Here is a 6,513-nt window from a genome sequence, read left to right as displayed (position 1 = left end):
ATCTTGCAATTTGATTTGAAACAGGCTTAATTACAATCAACTTTCAAGTAATGCGCCGATCAATGTCATGCTGAGGGTGAAGGAATACAGGAGATGAGTGTCTGCCATGAAAAACAATTGGCTGTCAAATCCCCATTATGTCCTCACCTTTTGTAGGAGGGTAACTAGCTAGATGCATATATTCAATTCATGTGACATGAATAGCCATTTATGGTATGTGAGCATAGAGCCGGATGACTGTCAATTGCCCCAGGAATGTAGACAAGAATCGACAATCACATATGGAGATGCCCCGGGAGGGGGTGGAGATGGGACATGACATTTATAGGTGCATGACACCTTCCCATAGATTTTTACCAATACTAGACATTGCATGTGAGGATCAAAGTGCCAAAGTATGCCTGCCGTACTTTCCATACAGTACCAATTAGCTGCATTACTGTACTCTATGAGTCATTCGTACAGAAGAGTTATGCGGATAGCCAGGTATTAGTATAGTCTCTAACAGCTGTGTCTCAATTGTTGTTTTTTTTCTAAATCAATGTACATGATATTGTATAGTCACTATAGCTATGGCTAATGAGATAATGCGTTCTAGCCAGGGATGCACATAGGTCTATAGTATGGTCGATTAGTATGCAGAGTCTTCCTGTACACTGGTGTCCTTGTGAAGGAAGCCTGATGTAATGAAGCTTTATGTATGAGTGTGAGATCAGGAGCTATGCCGACAGTAGTGTCCTTTAAAAAATTTTGATGCTGTTCCATCTGGACCAGCTGATTTGTTTGGATCTAATTCTTGCAGTAGTTGAAGTACAGGTACACACACCTTCTGTTGTAATATTCATTGGTGAGATATTGGGAAACACAGTACCTTCAAGAGTGGCAATTGCAGCTGTGGAGTGAGTATAAAGACAGACTTAAACCGATCATTTTAAATAGTAGCTTTTAATGAGATCTGGTTCTTTGCATTGCACTTTCCTTGCTATTGGATTGCCCCACAACAAGGCACTTGTCAGTGAAATGTATGGGCCTGCCTGTCATTTAGGGGTAGTTTGGAAGCTCATTAAATAGCACTTGGTCATGGAATCCCACCAGGTTTTGCATATAGAGAGTCTTACAACCTGAGTGCTGCAGCTACAGTGCAGCCAGTACATAAAGTGTCACTATAGTAAAAGCTTGTATTATCTCTTGAATGTCTTACACTTGTTAGCTGGTGGTTCAACAAGTACAGCTCATCTATAAGGCCTGGCTTAACCTCATAGTACTGATGGGCTAGGCAGCATTTGAAAGAACACCCATCTGTGGTTCAGAGAGAAGCAGCTGCTATGCTATGCAAAACCATTAATTTATCATGCAGACAAGTTCATAATCGGTAGGATATTAAATATCCTTTTAGGTTTGAACAGTTGTCAATGGCAGATTTAGAGTAGTGCTTGAGCACTCCTTCGGAATTTTAAAATATTTCCTAGCTAGGAAGCTAGTAGAAACAACAGGTGCAGTTACATGTTAAATGTAATTAAGAATAGAAAAGAGCACAGGGAAGTGATAATATTTTCTGTATGTGTGAATGTAATGAGTAATGGGAGTAATCCAAGTATTGAAGAGAGGTGTTCAAGCTTTTTTTGTACAGACTGAAATACTCAAATAGAGCAGTCAAGTACTAACAGCATTTGTTTTTGGAAAATCAGTCTTAATGTCACATTTGAAATACATAGAAATCTACACTTATGTGTCACCACTAAAGCACATACTTATGCGCCTAGTAAAATATTTCACAGAATTTCAGGTAATTCACAGTACTCACTACTGATCTACTGAATAAAAGTTTGTAATGCCTTGTTTTATCATAAATATTCCAGTTGTACAATGTGACATTAAGGCTGATTTTCCAAAATCCGGTCACATTTTATTGATTTGTGTAAACTATAGCTAATTACAGAAAGGGAAAATATTGCACTAAATTTCTTTCTCTTCTTGACACGTGTACTGCTATCTAACCATTGTGCCAAATGTCTATATACCAGAAACTTAATAGTACTATAACTCAATTTTAGCTAGCTACAAACTTGATGTTTGGGTGTTTGGGTCTTTTTGTGACTGAAGCATTTTACTAAGGTTACATACACCTGCTACCAGAAATCTGGACTTCAGTACCACATATAATATATCCAGGGGTGGTTTTGGGGGTGGGGGATGGGTTCTGAGGTATCTGGAAACCCCTTGGGGCTCGGCTTACTTCAGAACAGCTTTCCAGCCATTAGGCAACTACAGTACTGATTCTTCCTTAACTAGCTACAACCAAACCATCCCATAGGGAATAACACACGAATCATGCTCAACAATATTATATCGGCTAACTGACACTGATCACAGCCCAAGTTTTAAACTTGTAATTTATGCCCATCATTTAATCATTAATTTATAGTTTTGTGCATTCATAATATTGGTAGTAAACCTTCCAAGACTACATGTAGAATTCGAACAAACAGAAGAGGTGATGGTAGTAGTGATAACAAAGGACGATTCTGGTCGAATGCCAAGATGAAGAAGCAAAGAGCCTTAGATCGATACTCTCTAATAGATACCATAATTATTGGTCAGTTAGCACTAACTATAGCTAGTAGCCTGGCTGAGTAGCTACAAGGGCAGAAACTGACTTCCATCAGTAATTTATTGGAAGGAGGCTTTAGCACAGATGAAAAGAAGCTCTAAGCACTAAATTAAGTCCCATTTATTTTACCTAAGTTTCCTACAAGATTAGCTATTTAGAATATCAGCAGAAGAAATTGACATTTCAACTCTGAGCATGTTTGAATGGATTGCATACTTAGCTAGATAGGGTGTAAGTATTGAACCCTTTCTAAGATTCTGGTAAAATTGATAAGCTATAGTCAAGACACCATTGTTTTTCTGCATTGCAGAAGTTCCAAAGTGATGATATTAGTGAGGATCAGCAGACCAAAACTAATGTGCATGTATAGTAGTTTTAAGCCATCAAATTTTATTAAATTTCAAGCATTATAAAATTAGAACCTTGCCCCAGACCCCTGCATTTGAGTCTTACTACCACTGGAAACCCCCCCCCCCCCCCCCCCCCCCCAATAGAAATCCTAAATCTTCCCCTGATATCCTTCTGCTTGTACTATTGTATCTGATATACTCTAATAGAGCAGTCATGTACACTTAATGACTAAATAATATTTTCAGATCAGACATTGTAACACCATGCTTGAGGGTCATGACATTATATTGCTAATTTGCAGTGTTTAAAGATATGGAACTCCAGTATTTTATCAGTTGAGTGTACAGAATGAATCCATGCTGCGCATACTTGAAGTTAGAAATCAAAAAGCAATGTTTCGGTCTCCACTAACTAACCAGGGGCACTTATATGTAATCACTATACTACTTTAATTATAGCAACTTGTGAGTTTTGAGCCACTAATTAAAAAAATATTTGAAGACTCTCAGTGGCTAGGGCTGTGCCACAGTTCCCTGTCTCCAGTAACTCAATACTGCTGTTGGAAAAACCCTTCAGGCTACACCTCACCTAACTCTCATTGTGTATCCTCGGTAAAGAACATAATGGGCATAATGTCAACTATGTACACCACCACAGATACATAAATACATTAACATCATACAAAGAGTGTTTTACTTGTTTGTAGAAATCATTTTCACTTGTCACATTGTGTTGTGTAAGGTGAATAGAGTTTGTAACATAATAGGCTTTTTTTCAAAATTGCCTCAATATTCTAGAGAATGTGTTGAGCACCAGCCTAGTAATCTATGTCAATGCTTGCACTATGCTACAATAAGATGGCTATGGCTTTTCAAGCACTTGCTTTGCATTGGTCTTGAAACCGTTCCTGTCTGCATGCTGTATTATTACCATGTGGCATACGTATTAAGCGTCACAGAGCCACCACCACTTTGGAATAGATTGTCTTGATGCAATGTTCAGTAGTAAACTAGTTTGCATGGAGGATCATAAGCTCTGAAGTAACCATATGGACAATTCAGTCTTGTTTCCTGTTTTGCATTTCAAGTACCTCCATTGTAACCAGGTACATAGATTTTGTTTGCTGAGATATACTGTATGTTTCTGCATGCATCTTTTTGGATCTTGGGTTGCCTTGTAGACTCTATTTATGTGACACTCTATTGTATCTATTCACGTGGCACTCTATCGTGTCATCTAAGATTGCATGGTGGTAAAATTGCATTCTAGTCATAACAGGGTCGACCAACCCCAGGAGGTTGTAATCAATTACTACACTATCCATGACATGCAGTATAGCTGAATGTACTTGTAAAAACTCAAAAATACTTACAAATTAGACTCCCCAATGTAATAGGTCATCAATGTAATTATGTCACATACAGTATAAATTTTATAGTTGGAAGTACACCAAATATGTAAACTGTTAGCTACGATATGCTGTCCTACCATGAGATTGGCAAGTTTAAGGGCAAACAGGTCGAAAATTAGACTTACTGTACGCTGAGCAAATTAAACAACTTAAGAGAAGCCAAAGATCCTTACCCCTATACTCTTAACATACAGTGTGGGGGAATAGGGTAACTTTGGAAGTGAAATTGCACAGTGAAGTTTGGATAATATAGCAGACTTGGATGCCATTCTGGGGGTCAGGAGTCATCCTCCCCAGGAATATTATATTGACTATAGAAGGTGTTTTATGACATTTTAGACTGCTCTTATTGTGCTTTTATTTATTTGTTACACCCTGTAGCTACAGCTTATTAAAGGAGATATTTAATATATCTATTAGTGGGTGACTGCTCTATTAGAGTATTTAGATTGTTTTGCTACAAGAAGTTACCAATAATAATAATAATAATAATGGGGGCGTGCCACCCCTTATAAAAATGGTCCAAATGCATCAACAATTTAAACCTTCAGTAAAAAAAATGGTGCTTTCAAAATTTGATGCTAAGTTACACTACTAGACTGGGTGAAAGTCTATATCACTGACTCTACAGCCAGACCCTACAATATATAATAATTATTATGTGACTGGATTTGCAATTGCAAAAAGGTATCTTTTTCACATACAAAATTTGATTCATTTTTTTAACTTTGAAGCTTCATTACTTTTTGATCATTGCTTATAATTGTGCCTGAAATTTTCTGTGAGTGCAGTTAAAGTATCTGGCTGCATTTGAAACTAAGAGCAAGTTACATAATTAGTATAAGGAGTCAAGTGTTTGTTTGCTGGTATGTAAAATGTGTACCTTTTGCAAATTTTTATTTGCTGGCATGTGAAATGTGTACCTTTTCACAAATCCAGTCACATATGAAGGTTTACAGGTTGGTAGAGCTTGCTGCACTGATGAGTGTTCTCATGTACACAATTCTATTAGTGGCTGTGTACTGCATGATTATGTCGAATCTGTTGAATAGCTAAATGCATTTACATGTGGAGGGACTTGGAGTCAAGCACAATTAATCTAGTTATTGACAAATTAGGTGATGACCACAGATATACAAGCATGCATGCGCAGCAGCAATATAAGCACACTTATCACCCGCATATACCCCACATGTACATGTTCATATGTAAGATGGGTGAACATATGACATACACCATGTATCAACAAACTACATTTCTTGTATATAGTAACTACACATGAAGTGTCTACTGAACAGGATACGTGTACGAAATGTGGCATGTACACATCCATGCAGTACAGGATAGGTACAGGTGACCTGTCCTGTTTTGTGTCCTTGGTATCATGATAATGTAGGATTGGTAAACTTTGGTCCACTGCTGTTTAGCACAATTGTGGGTACAGGGAAATACAGGGCATGCCCGGACAGGCAGATCTGTTTTGTCTGTGTGCTTGTACCATGTGTTGTATTAGAGTATATGAATTGTTTCATACATGTGCTTCATGTTTAAACTACTTTGCTGCATGTACAGAATACCTGAACCTAGTTTAAGCATATATTTCACCAAGAGTTCTCCTATATAATATTATGAACTCCTGGTTTCACTTATTAGTAGTGTGACCTTGCACTTTACACAATGACCCTGCTCACAAACTATTTATAAAAGCTGGGTACTACAGTATGGGACATGTAAATATAACAGATGTTTAAATACGTACTTTGGGCTTCACTGTTGTAAAAAAATAAAATGGATACATACTTGGGGTTAAGTGCATAGCATGCACAATAATAGGGCACATCAGTCCTGGCAGGTTTCCAGAGGCTTACTTAGGGAGATTTCCTGGGGTTTCATAACCCCCTACAAAGTTTTAACTTGTATATTTGCAGCAGGACCACCAGACTATCTTAGTTTGGCAGCATGAATATACCGAATAAATGGGAGCAGTGCAAGCAGATACGTAGCTACAGTATAATAGAAAACTTACAATGATTCCTCAAAAGTGGATTAGGGGAGAGCTATGTATTGAAAAAGCTTTATAAAAGATTTGAGGTACTCAGATCTCTGATAGGGCAGTCAAAACTACTCTAATAGAACACAT

The sequence above is a fragment of the Dysidea avara genome, chromosome 9, assembly GCF_963678975.1.
Source record: "Dysidea avara chromosome 9, odDysAvar1.4, whole genome shotgun sequence".
Taxonomy (NCBI): Eukaryota; Metazoa; Porifera; class Demospongiae; order Dictyoceratida; family Dysideidae; genus Dysidea; species Dysidea avara.
The sequence above is the reverse complement of the archived record's forward strand: the minus strand, read 5'-3'. Positions refer to the sequence as shown.